The sequence below is a fragment of the Aotus nancymaae genome, unplaced genomic scaffold, assembly GCF_030222135.1.
Source record: "Aotus nancymaae isolate 86718 unplaced genomic scaffold, 86718_ANA_hifiasm-v0.15.2.pri h1tg000003l, whole genome shotgun sequence".
NCBI classification, from domain to species: domain Eukaryota; kingdom Metazoa; phylum Chordata; class Mammalia; order Primates; family Aotidae; genus Aotus; species Aotus nancymaae.
The window spans coordinates 25,420,397-25,441,536 of NW_026988414.1; positions in this window are offsets into that span (position 1 = coordinate 25,420,397).

Sequence of the window (21,140 nt, forward strand, 5' to 3'; positions counted from 1 at the left end):
ACTTTCCACTTCCCAAAAACTTTATAGATGGTCAACTGTTGACTGGAAGTCTTAATAATAACAATAGTCTATTAACACATATTTTGTATGTTTTATGTATTATATTCTGTATTCTTACAATAAAGTAAGCTAGAGAAAAAATGTTATTAAGAAAATCATAAGGAAGAGAAAATATATTTAACATTCATTAAGTGGAAGTGGATCATCATAAAGGTTTTCATCCTCATTGTCTTCATGTTGAGTAGTCTGAGGAGGAGGAGGAAGGGGAGGTGTTGGTATTGCTCTATCGGGGGTAGCAGAGGTGAAAGAGGTGAAGGTGGAAGGGGAGGGAGAAGAGGTAGGCATACTTGAGGTAACTTTATGGAAATACATCATAATATCTTCCTTTTTTCATTTCTCTAAATATATTTCTGTATGGTACTAATCCTCCTTCCACTGTTTTCTTTAGTTTAAGTCCCTGTATCATAGAAGGGTCCATGTTATAAAATAAGCCAAAAGCAGTCTTGAATAATCTAAGCCCTTCTCCCAGACTGTCTAATGTCAATTTGTTTCTTTGAACAGCTTCTTCTACGTCTTTGCTTCATCATCTGGCACTGGTTCAAAAGCACTTATCTCCATCAAGTCATCATGGCTTTTTTAAAAAAATTATACTTTAAGTTCTGTGGTAATGTGCAGATCTTGCAGGATTATTACATTGGTATACACATGCCATGGTGGTTTGCTGCCTCCATCCCCCTGTCACCTACATTAGGTATTTCTCCTAATATTATCCCTCCCCAATCTCCCCACCCACTGCTATCCCTCCCCTAGCTCCCCCACCCCCCAACAAACCCCAATATATGATGTTCCCCTCCCTGTATCTATGTGTTCTCATGGTTCAACACCCACTTATGAGTGAGAACATGTGGTGTTTGGTTTTCTGTTCTTGTGTCAGTTTGCTGAGAACCATGGTTTCCAGATTCATCCATGTCCCTGCAAAGGACATGAACTATCCTTTTTTATGGCTGTATAGTATTCCATGGTATATATATGCCATATTTTCTTTATCCAGTCTACCACTGATGGGCATTTGGGTTGGTTTCAAGTGTTTGCTATTGTAAACAGTGCCACAATGTACATACGTGTGCATGTATCTTTATAATAGAATGATTTATAATCCTTTGGGTATATACCCAGTAATGGGATTGCTGGGTCAAATGGTATTTCTATTTCTAGATCCTTGAGGAATTGCCACACTGTCTTCCACAATGGTTCAAACTAATTTACACTCCCACCAACAGTGTAAAAGCGTTCCTATTTCTCCACATCCTCTGTGGCATCTGTTGTCTCCTGATTTTTTAATGATCACCATTCTAACTGGCATGAGATAGTATCTCTATGTGGTTTTGATTTGCGTTTCTCTAATGACCAGTGATATACATAAATGTCTTCTTTTGTAAAGTGTCTGTTCATATCCTTCATTCACTTGTGGGCTTTTTCTATAACAATAGCATCTTCAATGGTGTAATTCTTCCAGACTTTCATGATGTAATTTCTATTGGTGTTATCTTCTATAGCATTGACAATTCTTTCCATAGAGTACTATTATATGCACCTTAAAAGTTCTAATGACCCCCTGATCTAGAGGCTGAACTAGAGATGCAGTGTTAAGAGGCAAGTAGACCACTTTGATATCTTCAGTGTTGAAGTCATGGGATGCTGGGTGGCCAGAGGAACTGTCCAATATCAAAAGAACTTTAAAATTCAGTCCCTTACTGGCATAGACTTCATGACTTCATGGATCAAGCGTTAATGAAACTAGACCAGAAAATGGGTTCTTGTTGTCCAGGCCTTCTTATTGTATAGCCAAACGCCTGGCAGCTGGAGTTTATCTTTTCCTTTCAAAGTTGAGGGTTACCAGCTTTATATATAAGAATAGTCCAGATCAGAAGCCCAACTGCTTTGCACAGAACAGTACAGTTAGCCTGTCCCTTCCTACCTTGAATCCTGGTGCTTATTTATCTTCCTTACTAATAGATGTCCTTTGTGGCATTTTTTTCCCCCAGACTAGGGCACTTTTATCTGCATTGAAAATCCGTTCAGGCAGATATCTTTTCTCCTCAATAAAGTCTGGGTACTAATCTGATGGCTTCTGGTTGGTAGAAGCTGCTTCTCTTGTCATCTTTATTTTATTTATTTATTTATTTATTTATTTGAGAGGGAGTCTGGCTCTGTTACCAGGCTGGAATGCAGTGGCAGGATCTCAGCTCACTGCAACTTCCACCTGCCAGATTCAAGCGTTTCTCCTTCCTCAGCCTACTGAGTAGCTGGGTCTACAGATGCGCACCACAACACCCAGCCAGTTTTTGTATTTTTAGTAGAGGGGTTTTCACCATAGTGGCCAGGCTGGTCTTGAACTCATGACCTCATGATCTGCCTAGCTTAGCCTCCCAAAGTGCTGGGATTACAAGTGTGAGCCACCGCGCCTGGCCTATCTTGATATTTTTAAAGCCAACCCTCAGCCAGGCACAGTGGCTCATGCCTTTAATCCCAGCACTATTGGAGGGCAATGTGGGTGGATCACAAATTCAGGAGTTCAAGACCAGGCTGGCCAACATGGTGAAACCCTGTCTCTACTAAAAATACAAAATATTAAAATTTAAAAAAATAAGCTGGGCGTGGTGGCACACACCTGTAATCCCAGCTACTTAGGAGGCTGAGGCAGGAGAATCACTTGAACCTGGGTGGGGGAGGTTGCAGTGAGCTGAGATGGCGCCATTGCACTCCAGCCTGGGCAACAGAGTGAGACTCCGTCTCAAAAGGAAAAAAAAAAAAAGAAGCCAACCCTCTTTCAAAAATTATCAAATCATCCTTTGCAGGCATTAAATTCTCCAGCTTTAGATCTTTCACCTTCCTTTTGCTTTAAATTGTCATATAATGACTTCACTTTTTATTAAATTGTATTAGAGTCTATAGTTATGCCTTTCTTATAGAAATTCTGCACCCACATAAAAACTGCATTTTCAATATAAAATAAAAAGGTATTTTGCAAAAGGGGCACAGTTTTCATTTTTTCTGGTATAACTGCAGTGACAGCTTCATGAATTTCCTTTTTTTTCCTTCCTTATAAAAAATGGTCCTTATTTATGTTGAAACAGTGGGCAACCATAGCTGTAGACTTCAATCTATGGTACATATTAAACAATTCAACTTTTTCTTGTAATGTCATGATTTTTCTCTGCTTCTTGGGAGCATTTCCAGCGTCACTGGTGGCACTTCAGATGATCCCATGTTTTTATTCATGGTTGAGAGTATTGCACTAAACATAGTAAAAATGTATATGAAAACTGAGAGAGATCACTTTTTACTGTGATACACAAGTTACTGGAGAGACAAACTGTTCACACGGAGATAATTACAGTCACAAGGTGTTTTAAGTGGATACTCGCAGCACTAGAGACTACTGCAATAGCAACAGGAGGTGGCTATGAAATTATTATAAAAATAACAACTTTGTGTTAATAAATGATAAAATAGACTAGCATCTACCTATATTTTGTGCATTCATGACACATCTAAGTTTTCCTTGTTAAAATATTTCTAAGCTATGTGGCTCATCTGAGTTTTTCAAATTGTTACAAATCTCCAAAACTTTTTCAATATTTGTTGAAAAAAATTCATGTATAAGTGGATCCATGAAGTTCAAACCTGTGTTATTCGAAGGTCAACTGTATATAATTTATTTTGCTACTTATATTATTTATCAGTATCACTTTTCTTCAATGAATATTGGTGACAGAGAAATATGAATTAAAATATTCTAAAAAAATCAAATGATTCAGTTTATCTTTTTACATTCATCTTTTTATAAAAACATGAATCCTATATTGTCTGAAATTATTGCTAGCTCTGCTTTTCCCTTTTTAACATTTTCCTGCTATATCTTCAACTCTCAGTTACGTTAGTCTTATTTTGATACATTTATTTTTTATTTTTGCTTTTATTTTTATTTTTAGATGGAGTCTCACTCTGTCACCAGGCTAAAGTGCATTGGCATGATCTTGGCTCACTGCAGCCTCCACCTCCTGGGTCAAGTGATTCTCCTACCTCAGCCTCCCGAGTAGCTGGGATTACAGGTATGCACCACCACACCCTGATAGTTTTTGTGTTTTAGTAGAGACATAGTTTCACCATGTTGGCCAGGCTGGCTCGAGCTCCTGACCCCAAGTGATCCCTCTGCCTCGGCCTCCCAAAGTGCTAGAATTACTGAGCCACCATGTCTGGCCTTGTTTTGATACATTTTAAGTTGTCCCTTAAATGCTGCAATATCTTGCTCAGTACTGTAGGTTCATTTTACCCTGTCTTGGGAGTGTTTGACTTTGAGGCAGCTTAGCCTATGTGTGTATTATGTCATAACTGAAGTATTTACTATTTTTTTAATCATTACAATGCATTTGCACTTTCTGTTTTTTATTCTTCTTTTGAGATTTATTTTATGTTTTGTATTTTCTAGTAATTTACTCAACAAATACTAATTGCCTCCAATGTGGCAGGTACTATGCTAGGCTTCTGGCACAAAAATAGGTATTAATCAAATAATTGCATTAATTAAACCATGATTATTCACTCATAGATGCTCCAAAAGTAAGGAATGTCTTAGTGCTGTTGACTTCACATATGAGCAGCAACATGGCTGGTTATACAATCTGGTCCATAATCAGCATTCTTTGGAACTCTGGAAGATGTTTTCAGTGTCTTTTAGCATTTAGCACTACAGGGAATCTCAGGTTAACCTGATGGCTGTTTGTAAGTAACTTATTTTGTTGTTTTGTTTGCAGCCTGGATGCTTATAAAATTTTTTTTTTTTTTTTTTTTTTTTTTTTTTTTTTGTCTAGTCAAGTATTTCCAGGAAAGTTTTTGGGTGTGGCCATCTTTTTGTTGATGTTGCTTTGATATAATAAAAAGAAGGCTAAAAATTTGCATATGCAAATTTTAAGGGGGTGTTTTCACTAGATACCAAATAGCTTTGGAATCAGGAGTTTTGCTCTTTACTAGATCTGTGACCCTGGACAAAATTTTTAAAAGAAAGCCAAAGTTAAAAGCATCACTTTCTTTCAGTTTTCCTTTTTGTAAAATGGGGTTAACATAGTACCTTACCTCATAGGGAAGTTATGAAGGTCAAAAAGTTAACACAGGCAAAGTGTCTGGAAGGAAGCTTAGCCCAGCCTGAGTGCCCTGAAAGTGTTTTCTAAGGCTTCTCTCTCTTTTTTTCTTTCTCTCCCTTTTCTGGTTTTCTTTGAGTATCTGCTTTGGCTTTTACTGTAATTGTTCTGATTTCATGTCACTTGAGATTTGATCTCCAGTCTGTGTTCAGATCTCTGCTTTTCTCTTCCCAATTTCACATCCTTGTTCCTTTCCTCTGAGAACAGAAATGCTTCTCCATTCTCATCCCCATTTCATGATTTGCTTTACTGCAGTATCATTTCTGCTCCTTATTGCCTCCAAAATACATTCTTTCAATTTTGCTGTTCACATTTTACTTTTTGTGGAATGTCACCTTGACTACATTTTCTTCTCACTTTGTTAACTTGATTTGTAAACTTTGCCCTTTAAAATTTATTTATCTCCCAAAATACAAGACTTCTTGGGGATATGAAAAGGTTTCTATATTTTTTTCCTGCTTTCTGTACTTAATATTCTTAAATTCCTATTGCATGTATCTTCAGAATTGCTTATTTCCCTTCTGCTGCTAAACTTTTGATAGGTCCTCTATTGTTGGTGGTGTACTTTCTATTTGATTCAAGAGAAGGAAAGATCCAAACTCACTGGGTATTTACCAAGTGTCAGAGTGTGTGCATTTCCTGTGGCTTCATTCACTCTCCATTTCTTTGCAAGTCAAACTTCCTCCTAACAACTGCAGCCAAAGGTTAAATTAGAGTTGGCAGATTTAGCAAATAAAAATACAGGATGCCCAGTTAAATGTGAATTTAAGATAATTAATAATTTTTAAGTATCAATATGTCCTGGATATTGTATGAGCTGCATTTATGCTAAAATAATTTTATAATAATCTAATATTTAGATTTAATTCAGCTGCCTGTGTTTTATCTGACAACCTTTGATCAGGCTGACAAGCATCAAACTCAGCCCTTTTCCTTTTATGTAGCAGGTTTCTATCTGGTACAAATCTTTTGAGAAGAGTCCTTTTCCTACTCTGCCCAATGCTGCAGTGCCCCGGATGCCCTGCTTTTCCTTCTTCCTCCCCTCTCTACAATGTTGAAACGGACTCTGTTTCTTAGGATATTGTGTGCTGTTGCCCTTCCTCCTCCTACTTCCTCTCCACCACCTTGGGAAAATTCCTGTCCTCTGAAAATCATGTTTCCAAAAGAATAGAGAAAAAGTCATAAGTATTTGTTTAATGTTTACTATGTGTCAGGCACTGTGCTTGGGGCTGTGCATCAATTAGCTCTTCTAATTTAATCTTCCTGGCTACTCTTTGTGGAAGGATGTACCGTATGAATCCTGTTTTGCAGATGATTAAAAACAAGGCTTAGGGCTGGGCATAGTGGCTCACGCTTGTAATCCCAGGACTTTGGGAGGCCAAGGTGGGTGGATCACTGGTGGTCAGGAGTTTAAGACCAGCCTGACCAATGTGGTGAAACCCCGTCTCTACTAAAACTAAAAAAAAAAAATTAGCTGGGCATGGTCGTGGACACGTGTAATCCCAGCTACTTGGGAGCCTGTGGCGGGAGAATTGCTTGAACCTGGGAGGTAGAGGTTGCAGTGAGCTGAGATTGCACCACGGCACTCCAGCCTGGGCAACAAGAGTGAAACTCCATCAAAAAAAAACAAAACAACGAGGCTTAGTCAAGTTAATTACTTGACTAAATGATAAGATGGTAACACAGAGTTCTACTTGTCCCGGAGTACAAGATTTTCAGTTCGACGTGATCTTCTTGTCTATCATTTTCCCTCTTCAAATCCAAATCCAAAAGTTGCTGTATGAGTGAAATTTCAACCAGATTCTAAAAGTACATTTCCCGTAATTTTAATTTTGTTTGTTGTGAGTTTTCATGCTGTATCTTCACGGGGATTTTAGTAAAAATTTGGGACAGGCTGGGTCAAGACTCAACCAGTTTCCATTTTAATCTGGAAGACAGAATTTCAGTTTTTGATTATCCCATTTCTCAGATGGCAAGTTCTACTTTTTAAAACTTTTTCAAAAAACCATTTTGAAGCAGAGGCATTATGAATATATCCAGTGTCCCTACACAGTTTTCCCAATTCTTCAGCAAATCCACCTTGACATCAATGTTTTCATTCCTGCTCCCAGTTAAGTCTGAGGTTGCTCTTTTCTTTGTTAACTCCCTTTACCTTTTGGGAAGTATAATGCTCTGTTTTTGAAAAATGGGGATTCTCAGAAAACATGAGAAATGTTCACATTTCCTACAATCCCCAGTTTGGGGCCAGCTTTGTACGCCTTGCAGGAGAGCATCTTCACCTCCTCCCTCAACTAGGTGGTTAGTGCTGTAGTTCTATGGCACTATCTCATTAGTCTCACCTCGTTTCCATTTCATTTTATCTCCTTCAGGTTCTAAATTACCTTACAACTCAATACTGTCCAGACATACTCCACCAATTCATTTCTTCTTCTATTTTTTTCTATATTTCTCTTTCTTTTAAATATATTTAACTTTTGGTTATAATTTTCCACCCTCGATCCCCACCCAGTCAAGTTGTACTGATACCTATAAAATCTGATTAGACACTGTTGTGCTTTCTACCTTCTATCTATTGATCCCTGTCCCACACACATTGGCAGGTACACATGTTGGACTAGGAGACCTGTTTCTGATGTATTTTTGTCTGAGAATTTCTGTGACACTTCACATAACATTGCTTCTTTCGCTTTAGACCTATTGTCCTTGATGACATCTGCTTTTATCTGGGATTTCCTTCCCTCTCCCTAAAAATCAGCTGGTCAGGCCAGGGACTCACTCCAAATGCGTTCTTTCCAATCTTTGTGAAATTCCTCCAGGCCTATAGGAATTCTTCTTTAACTGACTAGAGTGGTGAGTTTTTGTGAAACTTGGAAAACAAACTGCTGTATGATTTCCTTGGCTCTCCCAGGTTGAGGTCATATGCAAGGATCTCATATTACATGTGACCTTGATCTCACCCTGAAAACATTTACTATATGCCTTTTAGTTAGCCATTTATATACCATTTTGCTTTGGGATGAAAAGGGAGATAGCTGCCTTATGGGACTGAAAATAAAGAGAAAAAAATGAAGACAAAACAATTTAAAAAAATACATTATAAGTGCATGTCTACTTCCATATTCATCCACAAAGCCAACTTTTCTATTTATTGACCCTTTTCCATCTTGCCCACATAATGGTGTCATATTCATATAATTACAATTAAATTTTAGTAAATTTTTTTGTTTTCTTATATTTGCACGGCATTTTATAATATCTTAAAATAAATATACCACTAGTCCATAGAGTAGCTATGCCAGAATTTAAACATTCCCCTGTATATTGAACATTTATAGGAAGCTTAACTTTTTTTTTGCATTTTATCCTGTTGAAGAAAATAGCTCTTTTTTCTTCAGATTGGTTTTTTGAGAAGCACTTCAGATGTGAAATTACATGGCCACTGATTTTTTTTTTTTAAGTATTTCCCAAATTCCTTTCTGAAAGGGTTGCATCATTTTATTCTGCCATCAACAATGTGAGAGTTACCATCTCAAGACTTGCCAGTGCCAGTTAAATATTATATTGTTTTGCTAATTTAATATGAGAAAGTGATGTAGAATACATTTAAATTTAGCTATTCAATCTGATTTCTCCTCTCTCCAGAGTGTTGGAAGAATTCTCTGACATCAGCTTGGTACCAAGACAGAATTTTAAAATGCCCTTACACATAGTAAAGTAGACACTTGCACACAGAGCCAGTGAGAGTAGAAATTGGTTCAGTCATCCCAGAGGGCAATTTGTCAAGGTATATCAAATACTATAAAAATAGCTGGTGCTTTTTGCTTTTTGGGAATTACTTTTCTAGGAATCTAGACTAGTATGAAATGTACAATATTATTTATAATATTAAATTTTGAAGAACCTAAGTGTCCAACAAAAAGAGACTTATTAAATGAGTCATGGTACAGATATACCATAGACTACCAGAAAGCCTCACATCAAGATTAAGAAGAATATTTTAATGATATGATAAATGGAGAAGGGGAAAGAATAACAACATTCTAGGCACAATATGATCTCAATTGTGAAGAAAGAATTTCAAAGAAAAAGTCTGGAAAGCAATACACCAAAATTGTAATAATAGGTTGCTGCTGAATGATGAGCTGATAATTTATGTATGTCCTTCCTTTTAACATTTTCTGAATTGTTCAAAATACCAATTTATTACATCAACAATCAGGAGAAGTAAAAAAAGAAGAAGGAGAAAGAAGAAGAAAGGAGAAGAAGGAGAAGCAGCCTTTGGTATCAAAATACCAATATGCTCATGTGGAATTTAAGGCAAGTGACTTCTAAACTCAGACTAAACACAGCACTTCCTCCCCATCCATCACCCTTTATTCCACTGTATTAATCATATGTAACTTCAGCTTCTCCACTTGACGTAAGCCTCTTTAGGAACCTTCTATCTTCCTCATTTGTAGATTTCATCTCCTATCAGGTGTCTAATATAGTCCCTCATATGAAAATTAGTGCTTACTCTTGATTCATTCATTCATTCATTCATTCAAGAAACGTCTATTTAGCATATGGTGTCCCAGGCACTATGCTATAATCAGGGGAAACAAATATAAACCAGGTAGGATTTTTCTCCTTCAAGGAGCTTAAGTAAAATCTAAAGAGAATACTGATACCTTATAGTTCCAAGGAGATGGTAACAACGAGCCATTCTTAGGTCAGCCACACCAGCCAAGTCACTAGCATGTCAGCTTCCATCTCCTAGCTCCACAGCTCTCTGGTATTAGAGGGCCCTCCCCAACATCCCTGATGACCCCATTCATGCCAGACTTACCCTTCCTGCTGCCAATGCCCTCACTGTTGCTGGAACCCTCTCTTCCCCCAGACACAGCTTTGACCCTCATTTCTAGGCTTAGCCTCTCCAACAAGCCAAGACAGTAGTGGCCTCACTAGATGCCATTCCTCTACTCTTAAGCCTCTTCTTGTTCATTTCTTTTTTTCCCACAAGTCCAGGAAAACCTGAAACCTAGAAATACATGGAGCTACTCACTCCTACCTCCAGGGTTGGAAACCTCATCTCTAACTCTGATCCTTCCACAAAAGTGGAGCATTTAGTCACGAAGTTCTTCCCCAACCAGTGTGAGAGCCCCTTTATTTCTTCCATCTCTTCTCTACTGGAGCAGTTTCCCCCTGCTTGTCTCTTCTACTTTCATAACAGGCTCATTTGAGGAAAGGGATCCATTTCTAGCTCCGTGTGGTTGCATTTCAGGAAAGCCCATCCCTCATAGGAGCATGACCTCCAAGATAGGTGGTAGAAATGAGGAGGCTTAAGAGAAGGAGCATGGCGGGACTGACATCATGGAAAGAAAAATCCCTATGGTATGTTATTTCAATTAGCTTCTTCCCATCTCTGTTCCTTTTGATAATAGATAAATCCCAACAAATGTTGCTTTTCTATAAATACAGACTTTTAGTCACACCAACAGGAAAATTAAAATATATCATCTCATCTGTTTAGATTTTTGTTCTTTGCTTCCCTTTTCCCATTTCTAGTTCTTGGACTCATAGATTTTCTCAATGGAAAAGAGCTTCAAGGCCATCCAATAAAATGTTTCATTAGATTATTGGAATTCTTCTACAACATCTCACCAAGTAGCCCTCAACCTTTGCCTGCATACTTCCAGGAAGGAGGACCTCATTACCTAACTGAGCAACACATTCCTAGAAACTAGAATGTTTTTATTCCTAGTAGTAAAGCACTGTTTCCCTGTTGCTTCCTTCCCTTTGTCCTAATTGAAGCTCTTAACAAATAAATCTTATTATTCATCCACATGGAAGCCCTTCCAATGTTTCCTCTCTGGTTAATGTTAGAATCCTTTCTATTTTGAACTCTTAATTCAAATATTATAGAAATAAAAATAAAATAAAATGCACATAATTGAATGTTTTAGCAATACTAGAAGATAACAGAAATAAATCATGAGATCAATGTATTCATTCATTCTAGTCATACAGTAAACATTAATCTACTGTTTTCATTGTTTCCAGCCTCATTCAAAGATCTGGAAAGATAAAAATGGTTTATTTATTGCACTCAAGAAGCTCATGGTCTAATGTAGTGCTTAAGAGTAGGTATTCCAGTGTCAGACAGTTTGTTGTGAATTCCTGGACTACCACTTGGTATCTGTGTAACTTTGGACCAGTAAGTAGTTCTGAATTTTATTATATGTGAAGTACAGATAATAATTGTACCTATTTCATACAGTGGTTTTGAGATAAATGACACAACTCCTGAAGAGTTTATTAAAGGATCAATAAATGTTGGCTGTCACTGCTAGGAGGAGTGATGTGAGAAAGACATAAGGTCGGCCCTGGTGGCTCACACCTGTAATCCCAGCACTTTGGGAGGCCCAGGTGGGTGGATCACGAGGTCAGGAGATTGAGATCATCATGGCTAATATGGTAAAACCCCATCTCTACTAAAAATACAAAAAAATTAGCTGGGCCTGGTGGTACATGCCTATAGTCCCAGCTACTCAGGGGGCTGAGGCAGGAGAATTGTTGAACCCAGGAGGCAGAGGTTGCAGTGAGCCGAGATCGCGCCACTGCACTCCAGTCTGGGTGACACAGCAAGACTTCATCTCAAAAAAAAAAAAATGTGAAGGCCAGTTTCAATACAATGAGTAGACAAAAAAAATGAATGCACTGTGATGGCAAAGTTAGGGGCACGTAACTAAGACCCAGTGAAGACCTGGAAGAGCAGGTGACTTTTAGCTGAGTCTGGAGAGATGGAGGAATTATATGAGTGAAGAAGTTAGAGAGGTACACTTTGGGTAGAGAGATCAGGCCATGAAAATGTATGGATCTATGGTAGCCCAAGATGTATTCAGAGAACCAGAAACAATCCAGAATGGAGGGAGCACATGTGAATTGTCTCATCAGATGAAAAAAAGGCATCTCAAGGGATCATAAAATTGAAAACCTTGTAAGCCAAGCTAGGAGAATGGACTTTGTTTCATCAGTCATGGGGAACCCATAGGGATTTCAGGTGAAACCTTCAATCTGTAATTTATGGTCATTATAAAAAAGGTGACTGAGGCTGGGTACAGAGGCTCACACCTGTAATCCTAGCACTTTGGGAGGCCGACATGGGTGGATCACTTGAGGTCAGGAGTTTGAGACCAGCCTGGCCAACATGGTGATGAAACCTTGTCTCTACTAAAAATACAAAAATTAGCCAGGTGTGTTGGCAGGTGCCTGCAATCCCAGCTACTCGGGAGACTGAGGCAGGAGAATCACTTGAACCCGGGAGGCAAAGGTTGCAGTGAGCCGAGACTGAGCCACCACACTCCAGCCTGAGCAACAGAGCAAGACTCTGTCTCAAGAGAAAAAAGAAAGAAAAAAAAAGGGTGACTGAAGAGAGGCAAGCCTGGAGGATAATGGATTCCTCAGTAGTGAGGTTAAGTTCATGCTTAGGGTGTCAATAATGCAGGGGCCAGTGAGGTGCAGTCAGCCGCATGATTTACCCAGACTTTTGCAGGCAGGGAAATACAGAAGAAAGTTTTCTTAATATGAGCATATGTATAAGCTTTGGGATTTAAAGCTTGGCATTATTTTGATTTTAATTTATATATAGCAGCAAGGGTATTGTAGTGCCCAGAGCACTTAAGGGCCTTAATTCAGTTATGGGTTAAAGGAGAAAATTGCATATGAATAGATGAGAAATAATAAGGGTCAGAATTAAGGCCATAGCACTGGAAACAAAGAGAAGGGGCAAAATTTAAGGAGACAACAGTCACCGTGGAATGTTTTTTCCAAAAATTGGAGAGCAGAGACTATATTTTTTCAACCAAAAGTCTCTTCCTGACAGTGACAGTGTGACAGCATAATTGCTCCCAATAAATTAATTCCCAATGCCATATTTTTGAAATGTAACTTTATAATTTTCCAGAAAATAGTTGTCCAAAATATCATCTAAATCCTCATGTATTCAATTGTATTCATTTGCTTAACAAATATTACTAAGCTTTCCTATGAACTGGTAAGTATGTTGAGGATACAGGGTATACTCAACTATGAAGTCTTAAGTATACAGAAATAAATGAGATTTGTTCCTTGATCTTAAAAATGGTACAGCCCAGACAAGTGGATAGATATTAAAAACAAAAACAAAGGTCATTACTTATATACATTTATGATAGCAGTTGCTTTCCTTCACAGCCAACTCATCAAAAAAATTGTTATACATGGTATCTGGACATGATGCTGTCCAATTACCACCTGTCACAAACCCGATGAACAGTCCTCAGCCAGTACCTTACTCAAAATCCCACCAGCATCCAATACTCCTTCCTTTTTGAAATTTTATCTTACCTTAGCCTGTGTAACATCACAATCTCCTTTTCTCCTTTGCTTCTGGTTCTCAGTCTCCTTTGCTGACTTGTCTTCACATTAGGGTTCTTCTAATTTCTTATCTTACCCTACATTTCCCTAAGTGAGCTCATCCACTCTTATGACTTTGTATATTCTTTCTATATTTCAAGTTATTTAGACTTAAATTTTCAGCCCCAGTCTCTTGTGAACTACAGACCCAGATAACCAAATTATTACCCAAGACCCTAACTGTGATGCCCCATGAGCATCTCAGCCATGACATAGTCCAAACTTAATTCTTAAAATATGATTTTTCCTTTCCCAAATATTTTTCTCGTTCAGTGTTATTCCTCTAATTAAATGGCATCATTATCTACCCTGTTGCTCAGGACAGAACCCTAGGTATCATTCCTGACATCCCCTCTGTGAACTCTGAATCCTCTCTCCACCTCATTTGATTTCTTCTGGCCCCATCCTAGCCCAAGCCACAATTATCTGTCACCTAAATTACGAGGATATCTTTCAGACTTATCTCTCCAGAGTTACTACTGTTCCCTTCTGAATCATTTTCTACACAGTGACCAGGTATTTAAAATACACACACACACACACACACACACACACACACACACACAAATTTAATCATGCTTCTCTTTGTTTAAAACCCATGAACAGTTTTGCTTGCACTAAGGAGCTGATGCAAATTCAACATGGCTTTCAATTTGGGACATGATTAACCAGCTCTGGTCCCTTTCTGTGACACTCTTGTCTCCATATTTTAACCATGGAATTTTTCTTTCAGTTCCTCAAACATGTTTGCTATCACCTCACACTCCTTTGGCACTGTATCCATGTTCTTTCTGCTTCTTGAACTACTACTTACTGTTTGCTAGTGAATGTCTATCATATCACTCTCCTAGATAGCATCTATTTCTTTGTTCATTTATTATCTCTTCCCTCCCACTAAAATGTAAGCTCCACACAAGCAGGGATGTTGACTCTTTACTCACTGTTTCATACTCAGCACTTAGAAGAGTCTCTGGCACAGAGTATCAGTCAATGAATATTTAGTGATTATTTAGCTAATCATCAGACTGCTGACTTGGTTACTGTTATTATATCATAGGCTCTTATGCCACCTACTTCACTGTAGCATCTATCACAGTCATAATTCTACATTTACTCATGATGACAATAGTGGTATAACTGAGCAGGATTTTGAAGGATGAATGAAGTATTGAGTCACTTGACCCTTCTAGGTCTCAATTATCTACTATAAGAGAAAATGAGGGGCATTGTAAGATGGATCTTCTTTTAGGTTCTTTTGAGCTGTAGAATTCTAGGTCTAGGTCATTCAGGATTCAAGGTGCAATAGTTACTTAGTCACTGAGAGTACCAGAGGACAGAGGAGTGAGCAATGAGAATTATGTTAGGAACAAGGAGCTTGTTTTGTGATTTTAAAGGTTAGTGTTAGCTGTGTGACATTTGCCTTTCTGTGCCACAGTAGCTCCTTCTCTAAAACTAAAGAAACTAACACCTTGCTGAGATTAGAAATAGAATCTTGGAATTTATCTACTTTTTAGATCGCTTTCCATCTACTATCCATCCATCCTTTCCATCCAATATTTATGCAATTAACAGTCACTGTTCATCACTGCACCAGACACTGTCTGTGCTAGGCACAAGAGACTCAAAGATCCGTAAAGTCAAATACTCAATCATATAAGCAGATAGCTATTTATAATTCAATATTTTAAAGATGTGGTAGAAATATGGGCACTCCTCTGAGACTGGTGTGATCAGGGAAGGTTTCTAAAAGAGGTAGGAACTGAGCCTTGAGAAAAATAAGGGAATGTTAACTGGGAGGCAAGATTGAGAAGCACATTTTAGACGTGTTCGTGTGTGTGTGTGTGTCTGTGTCTGTGTTTTTGTGTGAGAGAGAGTGTGTGTGTGAGAGAGAGAGAGAGAGGGATGAGGGGGGCAAGAGGAAAGGAACATAAGCAGAAAGTGAGTGCAGGACCTGCAGACAAGCCACTGTTGCTGGAGTAAAGGGTAAAGTGGGGACTGACGAGAGATGAAGCTGGAGAAGTAGGCAGAGGCTAGGTCACAGTAAGTCATGGGTGGTTTGGACTTTATCCTCCAGATAATTGGAAACATTGAGGTTTCTAAGCAGGAAAGGGAGGATGATATGTTTGCATTTATATCGTAGAAATGCCACTCTGGTAGCTGCGTGGTATTTGAAATGGATGCAGATAAGATGTAAAGTAAAGTGCGGACCTACCTGTTCACTCTACATACCCTTAGCCATCTTTTCATTGTGTGCCTCTGGCTGCATATACAGAGTCATGTAATCTGAGATTTGAGCAGAAGCCTTGAGATCATCTTTCCAACCCTGATTCAAATCTAGAATCCCCCTGCCGAGTCCTAGCCAAATGGTTCCTGTATGCATGCACACAAACTTGCCCATTATGGTACTGCACGGCAGACAGCTTTCTGGGCATACAGACATTGGCAATTGCCCATGGTTTTATTTCCCCAGGTACCTGGTGTAAAACAGCCACTGCCTGACAGATCTAATCACAGGCAGAGTCTCTTTCACAGTCACCCCAGAGTAAAAGCTCAGTGTGCTCCCAAGGAAATGACTGGAACAATCAAATCAATTGCCCTTTTCTTCTCCTTTTTTTGACCCCATTTTGAATGCAAGTATGAGGTTTGATAACGGTATGAGGAAAGGAAGTGGATTTCATACATCCAGGGACTCATCAAATGGAGAAAGACTGCACAAAGATAGAAGTGCTCAGCCTTGCACCAGCCTCAAAGGTTGCTGCAGCCACTCCTAAGAATAACCAGGAATCCATTCGAAATCTTGAATGTCAATGTCAGAATGGGAAAAGACATCCAGCACCCACTCCTCAGTGCCTCCACATGAGCTTCATCCTCACTGCACTCATTCCTGCTGTTCCTACCTAGGCTCCTGAGGCTCAGTCTCCAGGACTCTGTTTATGCCATTCCCCAACCTGAGACATCTTATGCCAATGTCACATTTGGAACTTCAATATCTCTTTCTAAGCCATTCCAAATGTCTTCTTGTCTGTGAAGTTTCACCCAGATGATCTCTTCTAAAATTTCTACATCACTCCATTTACTCATCTGTGTTTGCCTTGCATTGTGATGATCTATGCTCGTGTCCCATTTCTTCTGCCAGGCTGAGAGCTCCTTAAAGGCAAGGTCAGCCTTTAAATATCTGGTGGGTGTTGTCTCGAGCTTGGCACAGGGAAGGCACTGGGTTAAAGTTTGTTAACTAAATAGGTGAAGTAGAACTGGAACTCACAGATATAAATGACCTAATTTGAGGCCTTTAGGGATAAAACTTAATCATGAAAAGAACTTGAGGAAGACCTACTTGTTTCAGAGAGAGGATAGTCGGGAAGGGACCATGTTGGGGGCTTCCTGTTTTCTCACCAGGAAGTGAACTGTTATTCCAAGTGGCGAGGTCCTAAAGGCCAGTCTCCCTCGCGTGCCAGCTCAAGCTGCACTGGGCAGAGGCTGGAGAAACATGGTTTAGAGGTAGAATGTGTCTGTCCCGAATCCTGAATCATGTGTTAGCAGTCACATGACCATGGGAAATTTACTTCACTCCATCTATAAAGCAGAAACAGTAGTTCCCACAGGGAATATCATGAAGAATAAATGTGTGGGATACTTTTAATAAGTGTTAATTTCCTTCCATTTATTTTTTCTTTCTTCTTTACTTTGCTTAGAACCCAATTTCTATTTTACACACAGATGTTTGTTAAATAAAGAAAACACATTATAACTTCCATCTTCTGAATACCTAATTACCTGGAAATAGACCAAGATTGTCATGTTTCTCTCTGGTGACTTTGTCTTCTGGCCTCAGCTGAATGTATGTAGAATTGTCTAGCCAATGCAGATCCCTTCAAATAGAAATTTTGAAGCAGAGTCTTCAAATACCGAGTCAATTAATTATGAGTAGCTTAGACATCAAGTTATAAACAGTTAGTAGGAGTCTCCATGGCTGACCAAAGCTGCTGTGACCTGAAGTGGTAAATCCTCTCATCTCTTAATATCGTCTCAACTCACAGTCAGGATCACAGCTCGAGCTCTCATTATTTATCACCTGGGCAACTGACTACATCAGTTTTGAATCCCTGTCTTTATTTTCATCCCACCTCTCTTCATCAGCTTCTCTGCAGCTACAGTGAGGAATCCACCTAGAATCCAGTTTTGTAAGGCCTTTCCCTGGTCTATTCTTCTTCAGTGATTCCCATTCCTACATAATTCTTTTCAAACTCTTCCAGAGAAATTCTCACAAGGAAAGAAGCAGGTAAACATATACAGCCATGGGATACAGCATCAAAAATGGAAGGGGCCCATCTCAATCTCAAGACTCTTATGGTATAGATGGTACTAATTGTCAGTAGTTCACCTGCCAATTTCTTTCACTGTTTCAGAGAAAGAATGCCATACTAAATTTTCTTTTTCTTTTTATTCTTTTTGTTTTTTTGAGGTGGGTGGGTATGTGAGGAAGTAGGGCCCATCCCATTCCACCAATAAATCTGTGGTGACTGCATTTATTGGAGTATCTTGACAGTCCTGGTTTGTCACATTATGCTGGTATATTAATAAATAGGGCAAATTTTAATTGTCAAATAATAGGACACACTTTCATTACTGATTTGGATAATAAAGTATACAGTCTCACTTTGATGACATATAAATGGACAAAGGATTTCAACAACTCAAAATTTCCATAATTAATCTTCATCATTCAATTCTCAAATTTTACTTGTTACAATAAAAAAGAATTCGTTTATCTTTCATTTGGTCATGGAAAGGTTTCAAATATCTTTAGAAAACCAAAATTTGTGGGTCACTTTTTAATCATTAAGGAGAACAATGAAATACTTCTCTTTATCCAGGTTCCCACTCTTTGTTCTGTTTTCTTCCCCTTCTAAGATAAAAAGAACTGTTTAGCCCTTCATTAAAAAATCACGACTTGATTATTTCTCTTGTTAAATCAATATATACTTTGCAGAGTAGAGTAAATTTTCAAAGTCGTATCTTATTTCAGCTTTACTGTAAAAGAAATACCTCTACCACCACTTATTAAATATGATTTATCAGTTTTCTGCGCCAGTGAACATACCAAGAAATTAAAGAGATTTTTGGGGTAATGCATTCTCAGAGAATAATGCAAAGGTGACTGACATATTGAAGGATGCATAGTAGTCTTAGTGTGAGCTGTTTTCACTTCTGAGCACACAAATCGTGTATTTATCTGTGTATATATTTTTATTACACATATATAAGCTTATTTAAAATTACATATCATTTTGGAAATGCTTCCATTATTTTGCTGCTTTACAAATAAACATTTTAACCCAAATACTTTGAATTTGAAAATACCACAGGAATGACAATAAAATAACCACATGATTGGCACTAGTGTTTTGTACAGACATTAAAGAATCAGATTAACTTTAGTTTTTAATCAGTTGTTCAAGAATGTATTTCTAACCATATTAAAAAGCAATGTGTGATTGTGACTTTCAAGAATGGCATGCTTGTGCAGCATGGCTGCCTTTTTTTGACCTCAACTAGATTTGGCCGTATCTTTATTTTCTTCCCATTACTTATATTTCACCTTTCAAGATGATTTTGATATTGAACTCAAAAGAAGTGTTGTTTGACTTTTTAAAAATCATATTGGTCCCATCCAAATTGTGCTTTTGGGTTCAAAAAGTTTAGATCATTCTTCTACAAAACTTGAGGAATTAAAATTAATGAATGCCAAAATCATTTATATATTTATGATTAAAAGTCTTCTTCCACAAGAGATACCAATTTTAGGCCCTGTGGAAGCAAAATATTATACAACACTAAGGCTCATGTTTTAAGAAATATTTAAGCATAAGCTTTTATAGCTAGTTTCTGAAATAATCTATTGGTCGACTAGTTGTGGCTAATTATGAGGAATCTTGGATCAAGGCCATGGCTCTCATAGTGGCCAGTGATTTTAACGTAAGCTGAATTCTGCTCATTTTGCAGATTTTTACTACTTTCAAGTTTATGCTGAAAACTTCTGGTTTTTAACCACTGATAAATACTTCCAAATTCAAGATCATTATACTTAAACAGTGCAGTTGAATGGTTTGTAACTCGAAGGATAAATGTTTCAGAGGATGGATACCCCATTCTCCATGATGTGCTTATTTCACATTGCACACATTGCAAGCATGTATCCAAACATCTCATGTACCCCATAAATATATACAACTACTCTGTACCCACAAAAATTTTAAAAACAAGTCCCCAAATAACATACACATATTCACACAGAAGAACTGTTTACACTTTTGCATTATCAGGAAATTTACTGAAAGGAAATAAAATTAAGATGAGTTTGTTTTTTAAACCCTGTGCTTTTGTAAGATCGGGTAGTTGTTTATTGCTACTTTTATGGGATAAATCAAAATAATTTGAATACACTCTGAAAACATTTTTATGTAAGTTTTTAAATTCTAAAATGATGTATGTTGGCTTAGCATGTCCCCTGACCTTTCATCATAGAACCTTAGCAATATGTGCACCCCATTATAAGAAATGAGGACTCAGCATGATATTCAAAGTCCCTGCTCCTCTTTTACTCTTCATTACTCATTCTCTGCTTCCCACCTTGCTTTCTGGCTCCCATTGTCTGAGTTTTTCCTTATTATAGTAGAGGCCATGAAAAGGAGGATCTAAGAACATGATCTGCAGAGTAGGCAGCCTGGGTAAGAGTCTGAGACATCTGTTCTCATGGTCTTGGACAAACTATGAAACATCTCCGAGCCTTGGGGTTTTCTTTAGCTATAAAGTGAGGATAATAATTTTTTACCTCATGGGGTTACTGTGAGGATTAAATGACTTAGTACATATTAGGAGCTTAAAACAGTGCCTGACACTTGAAAACTATGTAAGGGTTTGTTTCTAATTCCCCTAATGATCTAATGAAATCTCTCATGCACACCATTGTCCTTGGTCGTGGTCTCTGCTGGGATTCCTGTGCTGCACTGGCCCCCAGAGAAAGCCTTCTCATCCCCCAAACTCCTAGGCTGGAGTAGATATCCATGTCCCCAGTGTTTACCCCATCATTTTTAGTTGTAACTGTCAGTTTACTCAAGATGTGCATGTGCCACAATTTCATTAAAACATAGTTGAATGAATGCATTTTAGAAACAGCAAGAGAAGGAAGCCACAGAGAAAAAATGGGATTCATTTTGGATAACATTGGATACAAGATGAATTTTCAAGCTTACTTTTTTTTTGGTACAAAATGGTGCAAACTGATGGGTCCTTTGGAAGATTTATTCTTTATGGACCTGTGGCCTTGACCACCACACTGAATGCTCCTCCTGTATGCCCAGTGTCTCTTAAAGGATGGCTCATACTAGTCTCTTTCTATGATCTTGATGCCCAGTGTCTCTTAAAGGATGGCTCATACTAGTCTCTTTCAATGATCTTGGTTGCTTCCTGGGCTTGGGCTGCCCCACTCCCCTTCACCTTGCC